The sequence below is a fragment of the Pseudorca crassidens genome, chromosome 2 (genome assembly GCF_039906515.1).
Source record: "Pseudorca crassidens isolate mPseCra1 chromosome 2, mPseCra1.hap1, whole genome shotgun sequence".
Lineage (NCBI taxonomy): Eukaryota > Metazoa > Chordata > Mammalia > Artiodactyla > Delphinidae > Pseudorca > Pseudorca crassidens.
This window is the reverse complement of record NC_090297.1, coordinates 23,845,604-23,862,589: the sequence shown is the minus strand read 5'-3', so window position 1 is coordinate 23,862,589 and position 16,986 is coordinate 23,845,604. Positions and strand designations below refer to the sequence as shown.

General features: G+C 50.8%; 1 long non-coding RNA gene across 1 annotated transcript in view; it reads left to right on the top strand.

The window, feature by feature from the left end:
• Positions 1-6,300, top strand: part of LOC137210211 (uncharacterized) — a 33,876-nt gene extending 27,576 nt beyond the window's left edge. Inside the window, exons 3-4 of the long non-coding RNA XR_010936342.1 lie at positions 4,386-4,518; positions 5,346-6,300. This is a non-coding gene — a long non-coding RNA (uncharacterized lncRNA). The remainder of the gene's footprint in view (positions 1-4,385; positions 4,519-5,345) is intronic.
• The last annotated feature ends 10,686 nt before the right edge of the window (positions 6,301-16,986 follow it).

Below are 16,986 nucleotides of genomic sequence, written 5' to 3'. Positions count from 1 at the left end.
CAACCACGTGCCCGCACCAGGGCAGCTGCTGCCACAGTGTAACCCCCAGGCCCGGGAAGACGCTGATTCACATGTGGTGCTTGACTTCTCAGCATCTCCAGTCCTCACGACAACCCCTGCGGGGTACATGGTGGTACCCCACTTTACACAGAAGCAAGTCGAGCTCCCAGGGGTGAAGAGACGTCCCCAGGCTCACACAGCCTGGAGGTAGAGGGTCCACCCGCAGGGCCGCTGGCCCCAAGCCCCCAGTCAGCACCTCTGGGGTCTCATGTTGGGACAGCAGCAAGACTGATGCGTGTGTCTGCAGCCGGCCCCGCTCTTCCCAGCTCTCCCACCCGAATGGCTGGGCCAGCGAGTGTTTTAGTACTTAAATCAAATCCAATAAGTATTACCCCTTTGGAAGTCCACTGACAGTTCAGGCTCCTGTGAACCAGTCAGGAGGTGGTGGAGGAAAGAGGGCTGCAGAGCAGCGGAGGAGAGGGGTGGACTCCGAGTGTCTGATACTCTGGGTGCTACTGGCTCCCACCTCCCTCCAGCTCCTTCCTCTCCAGCTTCTCTCACGGCCTCTCCCCATCACTCTCTCTCTCTCTCTCTGTGCATATTAATCTCTCCCTATCTTTTTTCTGTCTTGCTATCTGTGCCCTTTTTTTTCTCTGCCTCCACACTCCATTTGTTCTACCTGTCTGTCTGAATTGTATCTCTCTCTACCTCTGTCTGGATGTGTGCGCTAGGGCAGAGGTGGGGGGCTGTGAATATATTTTATCATTCTCTTTATGCCTCTGTTACACTCTTATTTTTATACCTGTTCCCAAAGGCTCTCTTTCTTCCTCTCTGTGTGCGTTTGCATGTATGTGTTTCTGTATCTTTCTCTTTTTATGTATTTTTCTGCCTTTACCTCCCTCTAGGTGTCTATTTTTCTTTCTTTCTTTCTTCCTTCCTTCCTTTCCTTCCTTCCTTTCTTTCCTTCCTTCCTTCCTTCTTTTTCTTTCTTTCTTTCTTTCTTTCTTTCTTTCTTTCTTTCTTTCTTTCTTTCTTTCTTTTTCTTTCCTCCTTCCTTCCTTCCTTCCTTCCTTCCTTCCTTCCTCCCTCCCTCCCTCCCTCCCTCTCTCTCTCCTTCCTTCCTTCCTTCTTTCTTTCTTTCTTTCTTTTTCTTTTTCTTTCTTTCTTTCTTTCTTTCTTTCTTTCTTTCTTTCTTTCTTTTTCTTTTTCTTTCTTTCTTTTTTTGTTTTCCCCTCTCTGTGTGAATCTCTTTTGTTTTTCTCTCCCCACAGCTTGTGACCCTCTCTTTCTCCCTCATCTCTCCTTGTACTTGCTTCCTCTTTCCATTGGTCTCTGTCTCTGTCTCCCTCTGTCTCTCTATCTCTGCCCTGTCATGGAGGAGCACAGGGGATGATGAGCACACAGAGCCTGATGGGTGGGAAGGAGCTGACCTGCCAGAAGTGTGGACGAGAGCCTCCAAGCTGGGGGAACAGCCTGTGTGAAAACTGATTGTGTGGATTCACTCTGATTGGAGATGCAAAGAGAAGAAAGTCCCGGACTGCTATGGAAGTGGGGGCAGAGGGAGGCCTAACCCAGCCAGCATGGGGCAGGGCCAAGAGGACTTTGAGGAATCAGGGCCAACTTCTTGGAGGAGGAGGCACTCAAGCTGGGTCCTGACGTTTGGTGGAATGTGGAGATAAGCACAAGGGCTCGCTTAGCCCAGGGAAGAGTCTGAGCAAAGGGCTGGCAGTGGGGCACCTTGATCAGGGATCCTGAGGACGAGCTTTGTTGGCCTGGTGCACTGGTCACTGGAAGGGAAGTGGTGGGAGCCGAGGCTGCAATGCAGGTGGTGGCCGATGGGGTCAAGAGGCAGAGCCTCGAGTGCCAGGTTATGACCCTGCCGTGGGGGCCCCTGAAGGTCTTGAAGGAGAGGAAGGTCAGCAGCAGTGAGCAAGATGGACGAGGAGAGGCGGGGTGGGAGGGGACGCCTCAGGCAGGGGACCTGGGGAGGAGGCCATCGCATTAGGCAAGGACAGAGGAGAGATGGAGCCCGAACCAGGGTGAATGGGTGAACGTGGAGGAGGGGCAGAGAATACCACCACTACTATTACTACTACTGCTAATATCAGACACTGTATACTAAGCACTTACTACTGAGTGCCAGGCACTTATGCTAGTTTCCTATTTAATTCTTGCGACTACCCAGTGGAGTTGGTACAAATGTTCATCCCATTTCACAGACGTGTAACTGAGGCTCGAAGATGCTAAGGAAAGTGATGAACCTGGTGATGCACCCCCAAACGCCCCTCCAGGAATGAGCGCTGCCCCTCCCACACCCGCCCCACACCCGCTGCTGGCAGGGCTATGGAAGGGCCCTGTGTTGGGACCCCCGCAGGGGGTTGCCAGGCTGGCCTGAGGTCCTATCCGCTCGCTGAGGTAGCATGTGCCCAGTGGTGACCACCTCTTAGCTGGCCTGCAGCTCCCTAGGCCACCTGCCTGAGCTGGTGTTTGGGATGACATTGCTTGGCCGGGAAATTGGGACCAACTTGGCGGGGCAGAGCCGGGGCTCTCATGGAGGATCAGACAAAGAAGCACTGCTTCCTGGCCCCTGGGGCCCCTGGAGCACAGCCCAGGGAGGAGAGGCTCGGACCAGCACCTCATTCTTCAGAGGAGGGAACAGGGCCTGGGGATGCAGTCCTCCGGCCACAGCTGGTCAGAGCCGGGGAGGAGAGGAAACACATCTGTAAAGTGGAGACATCAGAGTCCAGGACTGTTCATTAGATTTCCGGGCTGAAGTCCCTGGTTTCTGCCCCTGGTGCTGGCGGATGACACCCAGACACTCCTCCTTCCCCCTGTCAACTACAGATTGGCACTTGTCACCTACTCTACAGGATTAAATCAGGTGCCACCGAGGCCGCTGACCTTCAACACCCCCCGAAAGGAGTTCAGGCTGGAGATCAGGAATGAGGCGCTCTGTGCTCTGAGAAAAACTGGCAGAACGGGTCTTCAGATAGATATTTTCAGGAGCTGACTTTATGAGCCCAATTCTTGCATCTTCTCATATCTAGAAAAGCACTAAATTCCTTCACGGTGACATCTGTTCCTCGTGACTAGCAGTGACCCTCATGAGACCTTCTGCAAAAATACGTGCTTGACTGCATGTATTCCCCCTTCAGCAAAATCACACATATATTGAACTGCCCCCTCTACCTCTTTGGAGCAGTTTCTCAGAGCTATCTGAAGTGCTCTCTTCCGGGCTGCAGTCCTCACTTTGCCCCCAATAAAGCTTAACTTGCAACTCTCATGCTGTGCATTTTTTTAAGTTGACACCCCTTAGCCTAATTCTCCTGAGTGTCTAATAGCAGGTCAATCAGGCTCACCCCCTGTCCCTGGCACATTCCCCCCCCCCACCTCTAGGCAGTGTGTTCTGTGCCTCATCCCTGGGGATTTGCACTGCACCAGAGGGTACATGAAACTACAGAAGAAGCAGCTGCACTTTTTTTTTTGTTTCAGGTGACAAGGAATGTAAAATATATTTTTGAATTAGAATAAAGATAGAAATATCACGGAGTAGATTGCAAGTCACATGAATTTTAAAGGTAAACACAAGACTTCAAGAGTTTTTTCCTAGGAAAAGTTAAGAAGCATGGGTGGAGAAAAGATCTTTGGAAGCACAGGGCTATGCGCTCATCCCCATCATTACAGGTTAGCAGTCGTACAAACTTGGGTAACTTGTGTTGCCTCCCTGGGCCTCAGTTTCTTCATCTGTTAAATGGGCAGAGGTGCTTTGGATGAATAGGAACTGGGGCCCAAGTTCTCCTGGCAGGTAGAACTCAAATACATTGGATTAAAGGAAAAGAGAAGAATTTATTTCTGAAGGTGGGTGCCTGGGGATAAAGAGGGAAGTAATGATGTGGGGTGGGAGGTGCTGCCTGCGTCGTGTTCTTTCCCTTCCCAGCCTCCGGGACAGGTTTCCAGTTCCATGGGGAGACAGGCGAAGGCCGGAGCTTGGCTATATTCATGACACGCTGTGTGAGCCTCAGCTTCTGAGCAGTGCAGCTCAGGGGCCAGGTAGCATCCAGAGAGAAGAGATGGGGCATTCTCCCCAGAGCAGGCCACCCGCCCAGCACCTCCTGGGCCTTCTGGGGTCACTGCTTGTTGGAGCAGGGAGAGACCTCAGCCCTCAGCAGAGGCGCAGGCTCCCGGAGACAGCACTGGTGGCAGAAGTCGGGAAGCCCACCAAGGGCCTGCAGGGGTCAGCGGTCCAGGAGGAGGCCAGGTGGACGCTGAGGATGGATGGAGCCTTGAGCCTGCCCACTGTGGATGCTCAGAGCCAATAGGGGAGACCCAAGCAGGAAGTGAGGTTCTGCGGTTGTTGGTTAACGGGCCCCCTTTATTTCTTGCAGGTGGGGGAGGCTGAGGCATCCTGGTTGCCAGGAGGATAAACTTCCAGGAGAATAACCTTCTGAGGGATGCGATGTGCTGAGAGATGCTAGCAGGTGCTTCTAGGAAAAGGGCTCCATTGTGAAATCTGCGAGGGTAACTGCATTAGTGTTTTGTTTTTGCCTTTGTTTCTTTTCTGTAACAACCTCAAAACCTCAGGAGCTGATGGCTGCAAACATTTATCTTTCTTGCTTGTGAGTCAGTGGGCTGCCTGGGGTGGGGTTTGCTTCAGGCTTTGGGTGAGCTCCAGGGCTGTTCCTCGGCCTCTCTTGGACCCAGGGGTTCCCCGTCCTCTTGGGGCCCATGGCCAACATGTGAGGAGGGTGAGCGCATGAGCGAACCGTGTCTCTTAAGGCTGAGACGCGGAACTGGCAAGTGTCACATTCCATTGGCCACCGTGATTTCCATGGCCACACGGAACATCAAAGGAACAGGAAATGTGCTTTGCCCACTCCAGGGTCATGTGGCTGAGGGAGGGAGGGGGGAACTGGGAACGAATCCCATCTGCCACCTTAACACTGCAGACTTAGGCCCCTCGTGCAGAGTCAGGGAGCCCCCTAGGCCTCATGGGTCTCTATGGGGTTCCCAAGTCCTCCTGACTCCTTACCCTTCCTATGAGGTGAGCTGGCTTGAGCTGTTTCTCGGGCACTGCGGGATGGCCAGTCTCCCAGGGCTTAGGGTCCTGTGACCCTGCTCCCTCTGTTTCCTCGATTCTGCTCAATGTTACCCCTCTCCTCCCTCTGCAGGTCTCTCTCCATCCTGCCCTACACTGAGCTTGGGGCCCAAGCTGGAATTCTCCAAACCCTCTCTCCTGCCTGGCAAAACAAAGGGCCACCTATTTTGAGTTTCTATTTTCAGTATCACAAAACATGATTGAAGATTTATTATTGTTATTCTTATTGTTGTTGTTTTGCCTCAAACAGGATGCACTGCTTTCCCCCACCTGCCTGGGTGAGGCAGAGAGAGCTCCACAGAGATCTACCTCCTCCTGCCCTGCTGGAGCGGCCCCCAGGCAGTGTGCAGTGTTTTCTCCCACCCCGTGAAGGTGTATTTGGCCCAGGAAACGATCTTTCCTGGAACATCTATTACCTATCCTCTGACAGTGGCTGGGGTGGGAAGAGCCCTATAGGCTCTAGGATGCTTGTGAGGATTAAACGAAGGAAATTGTGTCAGGGCCCCTGGGCACTGATGGGAGCCCAGCTGGTGTTTGTTCTCCTTTTCTTTAGAGAATACCCCACCTTAGGTGACCCTTTAATGACTGTCCAAGCCAGGACATTTGAGAGAGCAAGGGGATACCGTTATGAATCACACCCAGACAACAGGCATAAACTGGGACTGTCCCAGGCCAAGTGGGATTTGTGGCTGCCCTACCCTTATCACAGACTCTGATGCCTCTGCTCCCTCCCTCTCATCTCCGTGGGGAAGGGCAGGGTGGGGATGTGGATAGGAAGGCCCCATGCCCATCCGCAGAGCACAAGCTGCGTCCTGGCCCTGGTGGGTGAGTCCCTGTGAAACGGGAGGGAAGGGGGCAGGGCACAACCTCTAAAAGAATGACATAGCCCGAGGACATGACATAAACTGATTAGAACCAAATGGGTCCAAGATGGCGGACAAGTCAACTTCCACTCACTGTGACACATCAGGAGGCTAAATGACACACCCACAGGCACCATGACAGTTCCAAGGCCGACCACAGGATCAAAAAGTGGGCGGTGGCCCAATTCCTGGAAATCCCCGCCCCTTTCTGAAATAGCTGGAATACTCCTCCCACTCATTAGCCTATGAAATCACCCACCCCTATAAAAACTGACAACCCCATACCCTGGTGCCTTTCTGGCCTTCTGAGATGGCCCACACTCTGTCTGTGTTTCTCTCTAAATAAATCCACTTTAAAAAATTATTTATTTATTTATTTATTTATTTATTTATTTTGTGGCCGCATTGGGTCTTCGTTGCCGCACACAGGCTTTCTCCAGTTGCAGTGAGCAGGTGCTACTCTTTGTTGCGGTGCACAGGCTTCTCATTGTGGTGGCTTCTCTCATTGTGGAGCACAGGTTCTAGGCACTCAGGCTTCAGTAGTTGTGGTATGTGGGCTCAGTAGTTGTGGCTTGTGGGCTCTAGAGCGCAGGCTCAGTAGTTGTGGTGCACGGGCCTGGTTGCTCCACGGCTCGTGGGATCTTCCCGGACTAGGGCTCAAACCCGTGTCCATTGGCAGACTCTTAACCACTGTGCCACCAGGGAAGTCCCAATAAATCCACTTCTTACCTATTGCTTTGCCTCTCACTGAATTCTTTCTGCGATGAGACATCAAGAACCTGAGCTTCACTAAGTCCTGAAACCAGGTGTGTGATCTCAGTTGGAAGACTCAGGGTTTTGGTGGGTTTGAGTCCCGGCCACGTGGGTTCAAGTCCCAATCTGAGGTGGACGGTTTCACGTGGGGTGGGCAGGGGCTGTGGAAACCAGCCAGGACTCAGATTCTGACAGACCATGCAACCTTGCCTTCTGCCTCTCCAGGTAAGTGTGCACTCAGGGACGGAACATGGGCATACACCTGCTGGACCCCAGCCTTCCACCCCTCCACCATGAGCTGATCCTGAAAGCTGCTGTTCTTGGCCCTTTGCAACAGAAGTAAAAATGCCCTTGGGAGAGGTCTGTGCCCCCCAGGGCTCCACCTGCAGACCCTCCTGCCCCCTCATGGTGCACAGCAGCTGACTACTCCAGGCCTCTGCAGAGAAGGGACCCGACTTCCCTGGATGAGCTGGGCTGACTGTGGGCAGCCCTTGGTCAGACCTGGCTCAGATCATGGCTCTGCCACTGTGTGACTTAGAGCAGGTCACCCCACCTCCCTGAGCCTCTGTTCCCTCATCTGCAGAGTGAGTATAATTGCACCTTTCTCCCAGGACCGTTAGGAAAACCTAGTGGGTCCCTTGAAATCAGAATCTCATTTCTGCCCCCACAAGGTCAATCCCACCAGCCTCTGAGCAAACACATATGCACGCACATGTGCACACACACCAGGCATGTATGTATGCAGCCACAGAATGCATCTAGAATGCATTCCCCCCTTTGGTTCCCCAATCCTCCCCATCCTCCAGGAGCCCAGCTCAGATCCTCCTTCTTCAGGGTGTCTCAAGACTAGCTAGAGCACTGGCTTTTCTGGAGGATCCTACTCACAGCCCACCCTCTCCCCATTCTGCACTCTCAAACCTTGAATGGGCCTCCACGATCCATGTGTCACCTTATCCCTTCATTAGTTATACTTATATACATAATTTATCCAGTCATACAAGAAACATGTAATAAGACCCTACAGTGTGCCAGCACTGTACTAAGTCATGGGGATCCAACACGAATGAGATTTGATTCCTGCCCTTAGGAGCTCTTGGTGTAGAAGGAGAGACATCTGTTTCACCTTGACCTCTAACCCTCAACCGCTGAGCAAAGATCAATCTAGAAGGGCCTTTTGGTGGTGGATTCTGGGCTGTCACAGGAAGATGATCCCACAGCACCTGGGGGCCTCCCCTCCTTTGCACTGGTTCCAGCAACTTCCAGGCTGGTGTCTTAGGGAACTGGCGGAGGCACGGCCACCTCTCTCTCTCCCTGGGAGCGCTAATCACAACTCATCTGCTGCTCTGGGGCATGATTACCTGTCAAGGTTCATTTGAGTCTGTGGTCTCCCAGAGACTCTCCCATCCCCCACCAGGCGGTCCTGATGGCAGCCGAGGAGCTGCTCCGGATGTTAAGGGAGTGAAATTACTTCTCTCCCACCTCCTTGTTTGATGTAGCAGGGGGGCACTGGGACACCTCAGTCCTGTCAGATCTGACAGTGGAACTGCCACGGTCAGACCAGCCGTGGGAGGTGAACAGTGAGGAGTCCAGGAAATCGTGGAGATTGTCTGCCACGCAGCCCTTCTCAAATCAGACTGGCTCAGTGAGTGATTTCAGACTCTGCAAATTGCATCTTGAGCTCTTCTTGCCCTGACTCGCAGCAGGCCTGTCACTGTGCTTCTCTCAGACTTCAGCTCCTACAGCTCTCTCCAAGACCATCACCACTAGAGACTGGTCTGGGCTTGAATATCCAGGTGGTAACTGGTGTGCCACTGCCAGCAGGTTAATGGTGGTGCAGGAAAATGGGAATAATAATTGTTTTAATTGGGTCCATTCCATTTCTGTTACAAGAAACACACATCCAAACTGGCTTAAACTTAAAGCTCAAAAAAAAAAAAAAAAAAAGGAATTTATAAGCTCATGCAACTGAGCAGTTTAAGGGAATTCAGGTATAGCTGGATCAAGGTGCTCAGCTAAGGTTGTCAGGCATCCATTACATCCAATCTTTTGGCTCTGCTTTCCTCTGAGTAGGCTTCATTCCCAGATAGCCCCTCTCCTCCTGGAGGTTCCCAGCAGCTTCAGGAGAAAAGAGCACTCTGCTTACTCAGTATTCCCACAGAGTCCCCGGATGGAGTCTCATTAGTCAAGGCTGAGTCATGTGTCTACCCTTGAACCAATTACTGTGGCCTGGTTCCCATGTTGACCATGACTCTGCACTCTGCACATTTGCACGTGCTGTTGCTGTCACCTGGAGTGCCCTTCTCCTTCATCTTCCCATCTGCATCTCCTAATCACCAAAACCAAGGTCAGCCCCCCTCCTCATGGATGCTTGCCCCACCCCATCCCCCAATCTGCTTCGGGCTCCCCTGCTCTGAGTCCCTGTTGCGTTCTCTCTTGGCATGTATCATGTGATCATTATGGATTTATGTGCTGATTCTCATTTCACTGTAAATGTGATGAAATTGAAGGTAGGAGCTCAGTGTTGCCCACCACTGGCCCTCAGCACAGGCTCAGGTACACAGTAGTGCTCAATAAATGTTTGCTGAAGGAGGAAATGGTTAGTGGGGTGTGCAGAGGTTCTGGCACATGTTCAGAAGGCAGAGGATTAGGGCTTGAACTGGTTAGTGGCTGGGGGGAGGGAGACTGAAACAAGACACATCCAGCGAGAAAGGTGAGGTCATCCCAGCCACTCCCTCCCTCTGCGAGCTCAGGCTCTGCTCCAGGAATCTGAGGACTGACTGACCGGTGAGGTGGCCCCACCTTGCTCAGCCTTGAACTCTCAGTCACCCACCTGCTATCCACACTTGAGTAGTCCATGAGATGTCAGCCTCAAAACTGGGTTACAATTCTCTTTTGCATCTGGAAGGGGAAAACAGAGCCACTCCTCACAGTGAAGAGAACTCTGGCAAGGACAAAATCTCTCCTGGGCACTTGGAGGAGGCCATGGTTTTGCTGAGCAGCCCTGGAGGGAGGGCGGCCAGAGCCCGGCTTCCTCAGCCTGCTCTTCCGCTTACGGCCGTGTGATCTTAGGCGAGGCATTGCCCTGTCTGTGGCTCAGTTTTCCCTTCTGACAAGTGGGGGTGACAACCTGCTGTATTAGTTTCCTAGGGTTGCTGTAACAAAGTGCCACAAACTGGGTGACTAAAAGCAACAGAAACTTATTGTCTCACAGTTCTGGAGGCTAGAGGTCCAAAATCAAGGTTTCAGCAAAGCCATGCTCCCCCGAAGCCTCTGGGGAGCAGCCATCCTTGCCTCTTCCAGCTTCTGTAGCCTGGGCGTTCCTCAGCTTGTAGATGCTTCACTCCAGTCTATGCCTCCCTCCAGTCTATGCCTCCATCTTTACACGGCATTCACCCTGGGCATCTCTGTGTACAAATTTCCCTCTTCTTACAAGGACATCAGTCCTGTTGGATTAAGCCTACCCTAATGACCTCATCTTAATCTGATTATGTCTGTAAAGACCCTATTTCCAAATAAGTCTCATTCATAGGTACTGGGCTTAGGGCTTCCCTCTACCTTTTTGAGGGACACAAACCCATAATACCACTTATCTGGATTTTTGAGATAATTAGGAAATGAATGTGAGAGCATAGCACAATCGTGGGCCACTGATAAGATGAGGAGCCTGGACTGGCGACTGTTCTGGGGTCCCTGCCGGGCCCATGACTCTGTGCCCTTTGATTTCCTGCTTCCTGCAGCCTCCTGAGAAGGGGGCCCTGGTCACTCAGAAACGTTAGCACTGCTCAGGTGAGGAGATGCGATACATTGGCCGTGTCTCCTGATTCTCCTGCTGTCACGCTTAATGCATGCTCCAAGCCTGGCCACTCAGTCACTGTCATGGAACATTCCAGAGCTAGCACCTGGGTCCTTCCCGCTAATGAGGCTCTTCTCGGAGACTCAGTCCTCACCCCAATCTTGTTTCTCTTTGCCCTTTCTGTCACATCCAGGAAAAAGGTGGTGTTCGTCTGTCAGCCAGAGGAAAACTGGTGCCTTGCTGAGGTGACATTCTCTAGGGGCTGTCTTTCTGGTGTGGCTCTTTCTGAGGGAATCATAACCGTGGTCATCGTGTGGTGCCTTCCCCATCCATGTGGCTGTGTGTGGCATGAGCTGCAGCAGCTTCTTGATTCATAGATTTAGGAAATGCATTGAATTCCTTGAGAAAGATGAAGTCAAGTCAGCCTCTGAGATGAAAACTATAGGTGATTGATCATATGGGTAATTCAGTGTAATAAGCTTTGAAAAATAATGGAGCTTGTGCTCAAGATAGGAGACTCTAAGTATTCCTGTATTTCCCAGGATCCTCTGCAGTTAGGTTGTCACCATGTGACAAGTTCTGGCCAATGGACTGAGAGCAGAAGTAATATACTTGTTCCCGGATTGAGGTAGTTAAGAGTGGGTGTGATGCCTACATTCCTCTCTTCCTTTGCAGTGGTGACCACAGGGTCCCAGATGGGAGAGACAGACCTTGTCTACATTGTCCATTTCTGGTCCCAGTACATAGAAAAGTAGGAGGTACATAGAAGGTATTCAATAAATCCAGGATGCATGAGCAGATGAAGGAATGCATGAAATACTGAAGTTTCTACATAAATTTCCAATTTCTCTTCATTAAGCAATTGAAAGAAAAACCTTCATCCAGGTGCGGCTTGAAAACATCTTCTGCCTTTCTCTGTCTTGCCTGGTCCAAGTTCCATGGACACTTTCCTGGAGAGTCCTGCTCCCCTGCTCCCACTCTTATGTCTCCTGAGTTTGTTTCCTTGAATCCTCCTCACGTGGGCTTTCACAAAAGCAAAGTTTTTAAATTCCAGTGAGGTTCAACTTAATCAATGTTTTCTTTTGATGGTTCACACTTTTGGTGTCAAGTCTAAGAATTCTTTGCCTAGCCTTAGATCATGAAGACTTTCTCCTAAAAGTTCTTCTAAAAGTTTTATGTCTTACTTTTATGTATATGATCCATTTTGAGTTCTGTATGAAATGTATCAAGGTTAATTTTGTTGTTTATAGATGTGCAATTGCTGCAGGTCTGCTTGTTGAGTGGGCTATCCTTCCTCCATGGAATTGCTTTTGTACTTTTGTCAAAAATCAATTGAGCACATTTGGGTGGGTCTATTTCTGGGTTCTCTTTTCTGTTCCATTGATCTATGTGTCTATCCCTCTACCACAACCTAAGTGCCTTGATTAATGTAGCTGTGTAGTACACCTTAATGTTACGTAGAGTGATTCCTCCCATTTTCTTCCTTGTCAAGATTGTTTTAGCTGTTCTAGGGTCTGTGTTTTTCTATATAAATTTTAGAATAAGCTTTCTATGTTTACAAAAAGCCTTGCTAGGATTTTGATAACAACTGTGGTAAACCTGTGTATCAGTTTGGTGAGAACTGATATCTTTACTATGTTGAGTATTCAAATCCATGAGCACAGTCCGTTTCTCCATTTATGTATTTAGGTCTTCTAAAATTTCTTTTATCAGTAATTTATAATTTTCAGGATACAGATTCAGGACACGTTTTGTTAAGTGCATAGCTAGATGTTTCACTTTCTTTGATACAACGGTAAATAGTATTGTATTTTTAATTTTTGTGTCTGCGTGTTTTGTTAGCTCATAGAACTATAATTGCTTTTTGTGCATTGATTTTGCATCCCAAGACCTTGCTGAACACACTTAGTTCTGGGAGGTATTTTGCAGATTCCTTCGAATTTTCTACACAGGAAACTTGTCATATGCAAATAGAGATAGTTTTATTTCTTCTTCTCCAAACTGTATGTCTTTTATTTCTTTTTCTTACCTTATTGCAGTGGATATAAATTTCAGTACTTTGTTAAATAGGAGAGAGAAGAGCAGACATCCTTGCCTTGTTCCTAATCTTGGTCAGAAAGCATTCAGTGTTTCACCATTAAGTAAGTTAGATGTAGGTGTTGCACAGATATTCTTTATTTTCTTAAAGAGACTGAATATCCCTGACGTGGTGGTAAAATTAACTCAGCATTATTTACTGAACACCTCCTATGTGCTGGGCACTGTGCTGGGGCTGGACTTAGTGATAAAGACATGTGTCATGGTTCCTGCCTTTGGGGAGTGGAAGTTCTAGAAACAGAGTTCTCAGCTGCTTTGTCAGTGGCGTCTTAAGCTCTCAGCCCTTCTGATAATAATGCTGGGGCTTTAGGGGGCCTCATAGAGGCATCTGCTGCCCTGATTCTAAAGCCACCAGAGGATCCAGGGCATGGTGGTCGGAGAAGTGGTCTCCCCTTTATCACTGATAAAGCTGCTGCTGGAGGATGGGGCTCATACCTGCGAGCCTGTGGACCCCTACTGCAAGCTCCAGGATTACACGGTGTTCACCCCACCATCAGAGGCACCACTGGACCCCCAAAGGCTTCCTCAAGGTCCAGGTTTTGGGGCCCATTGCTATAAAACCTCCGGCAGTGGGAAAGCAGGGCAGATGGCAAACTCCCCGAAGACAGCCAGGCTCCCAAAGAGACAGCAAGAAGGGTTGGGCCCTGTGAATTGGTCCTGCTCCTCCTCAGACTCCCCAGCTCTGTGGGAAGGGGAGGCCAGAGCGTCTGTGGGACACCCCTCCCGGAGGACACTAGGAGTGGGAGGAAGCCTCCTCCCAGCTCTAAATAATGAAATAATAGGAGGACCACTCATGGAACATCGCTCTGTGCTAAGCAGGGTGGTCATCATCTTACAGAGGAAGAAATAGGAGAACAGAGGTTTAGAAAAATCAACTCACTTCCCAGGGGTTTGGAGGTGAGAATTGGAAAGTGGACCCAGGTATGACCCTCAGTCCTCGATCTTCACTGCCCCCCACAGTGACCACACCAGGTTCCGGACCCTGCTGGCCTCTCTCCCAGCCTCCTGGGGCTCATTTGATGCTGACCAGCTCTGAGAGCAGAAAGTGCTTCTTCCTTTTGAATTCCTACCTGACTCCTGGAAGATTCTGTCAGTTGGTCCTTGTTTTGCCTTCCAGAGCCTCACAGTGAGTTTAATCTCAGTAACTGCAGAATACATTTAATAAACTCCATTAAAGTGTGTAATCTCATAGACAGGATGCAGAATTTCTGTGCTTCAGACTTTTTTTTTTCATAATTACTAGCACCATGTAAATTGCGGGGATTACAGACTCCACTGGAGACAGAGATGAACTGTGTCACCAAGAAAGTACAAATGAACTGTAACTCCCGCACAATAAGGTGGGCTTCGATTTGCATTGAATTAGGAGGCAGGTTCGTGCCCATTAACTCATGGGGACCAACAGTGACCTTTGAGGGTTTGTTTAGGAAATGGGGAAGGTGGGGAGGTGGAGGGGGTGGGGTGGTGATTTGGTGGCAGCTCATTCAAAAAAATGATCTGTTAAATCTGAAAGGAACAATGGAGAGCTAGGCTAATCCCATTTTCCAGGTGGAACAACATTCCTCTACCACAGTCACCCTTCCCCCCACCTCCCACCCCCAGGGAGGAGGGGACCTGCCCTACAACCGTAGCTGGTCCACGGGAGACCTAGGACTAGGACACGGGCCTCCAGTACGCCGCCCAGTGGCCCCAACACACCAAGGAATCCTGGTTCCCCTCAACTTTGGTGATAAAAATGGCCACCAGATGGTCATCAGGTGATCAAGAAACACCCATGTTGGCCAAAGAAGAGCCTGTCTTCAGTTTGGATCCTATCATTAAACATCTGCCCTGTGCTATGTGCTGGGTCAGGGGTTTTCTCATGTGATCCCCTCAACAGCCCTATGTGATACTGATCTCCATTTTACAGATGGGAAAACTGAGGCTCAGAGTGATAAAGATGCTTGTCCAAGGCCACCCTGTTAGTCATTCATAAGACTGGAATTCAAACTCAGGACTCTCTGACTCCACTACCAACATTTTATGTAGCTGGAGTTTCTCGTGCTGGTCAGGCAAACAGGTTCATCTCACAAAACAATGCCAGTTGGTTGGTTGTATCTGCTTGATATGTTGCCTTGGAAAGGAGTTTGGGGCTGAATTCAAGGTCAGAAAGAAAGAGTGCTGGGATGGATGCCACGGCAGTACAGAGGTAGGACATGAGTGCCTGCATTTGCCATTCATGCTGAAACCTCACACATGCCAAAACCTACTGGGTCACATGTCAGGTGGGACAGGGTACCTGTGAGTGCTGCCTGCTCTTGCCTGTGATGGCCGTGCAGTCTTCTTCTACTCTCAGGCTCTGGGTCCCCCAGTTCTCTGCTCCATGGGGACACCGCCTTGCCATGTCCCTGGGTTAGCACTGGGACTGAAAGAGATCAGGGGTGAGAAAGCACTTCACATCTAGATGAAAATGATGGAGGAGTGTCACAACTCCCCTCTCTCTAAACAGATGGAAGACAGCACGTAAAGAAACACAGGGAGGGGAGGGTTTGTTTTCATTATTGTTTCCACCAGTCATCAGCCACAACTCCATCCATAAACTGAAGCATTTCTGCCAGGTACTGTGAAATCTAGACCCGAGCAAATGAGGAAACTGAGAACCCACATAAACTTCCTCAAACCAGTTTCCTTAACGTTCAATATCCCAGACGTGAATGGCTTATCCCAAAACCCTTTGCTTGAAGTTCTGACACCCAGAAAGACCCCCCCAGCGAAGCGGCGAGCACCTCCAAGGGGAGTCATCCCACCTTGGGGGGCAAGTAAGCTGGGTATGTATCCTCCAACCCGTCGTGGCTGAAGGCTGCTCCCAGCTCATGAATGCCCTGGCACTCCCAGCCGGCCCTCGTGTGGAGGCTACCACCCATGCTCACAGCCACGCCCACCAGCATGCTCTGCAGTGTGAGAGCCAAGGGGATGTGGGCGAGGCACCAACCACATCTGCACAAAGTGGGATGATGGAGGGGGAGGGGGCCTCTCTCTCCTTCCCAGTCCAGACTCATCTCTCTCACCCCCTTCCTAGCCATCCACGCCCCACAGTAGAGGACACATTGCTAATCGGGTTCATTGTCAGCTCTGAGTGGGCATGGGCGCTGGCGTCAGGGTCACACATCCCCTCCCTCACAGCCTTCTCTTCCACTTCCTGTCCCTGCCTGTGATGCATCATGAGCAGAGCAGGGCCACCGTCCGGGCAGGAGGGGGTCCCTCAAGTCAAGACACAGAGCAACCCAGACACAGAGATAACAAGGCTGTGTGACAACAGAGGCACAGATTGGAGTGATGCAGCGACAGCCAAGAAATGCCGAGGATCAACAGACACCACCAGAAGTCAGCAGGACTCAAGGATCAACAGACACCACCAGAAGTCAGCAAGAGTCAAGGACCAAGGATCAACAGACACCACCAGAAGTCAGCAGGAGTCGAGGATCAACAGACACCACCAGAAGTCAGCAGGAGTCAAGGATCAACAGACACCACCAGAAGTCAGCAAGAGTCAAGGACCAAGGATCAACAGACACCACCAGAAGTCAGCAGGAGTCAAGGATCAACAGACACCACCAGAAGTCAGCAAGAGCCAAGGAAGGGTTCTTCCTGAAATCTCAGAGGGAGCGTGGTCCTGCTAACACCTTGATCTTGGACTTCCGGGCTCCAGAACTGTGAGACAATAAATTTCTATTGTTTTAAGTTAAAAAAAAAGAAAAAGAAAAAACACAGAGCAGAGGGTAACACGCTTACAAGAGACTGGTCTCTTTGGTGGACGTGGCAAAACACGGTGGCACTGTCAACGATGTCACCAGCATAGCCCTGGCGTGGGGAAGACTTGGTGGCCTTTGAGGCTCTGGATACTTTCAAGTGGACTCTTGTAAATTCCACAGTGACGCAAGCCCCAGCGCATGAAGAAGCAGCGCTCGGAGCCCATGACCTTGGCAGGTGGGCAGCCGCCCCTTCACTGCGGAGCTCATGGCTGCACGGCCGTCCCACCCAGCTGGAGGGCCTGGGGGTCCTCAGGGCGAGGTGACCCTGCGCGTGCCCCTCCCTACACTGGGCGCCCCCCAACACCACCCCCTCGTTTCCTCTCCACCCGCAGGTCAGGTCGGGGCTCTGGGCCCGCGGCCGTCAGCGCAAACCTGGAGGAGCCTCGGGGAGGGAACTGCGGCCGCGCCTTTCTTCCTCTTCCTTCTGCCGCCTCAGCCACCTTGTCCCCGGCCACACATCAGGCCAGCGCTCCGGGCTCATAATTTCAAAGGCCTTTTACCTTTTCTAGGTCAGGATTTTCTTGCTTTTGGCCAAAGGCCACTGCAGAATTTACAGAACGAGGAGCCAGCGCAACACGGTCTTCGGAGGACGGA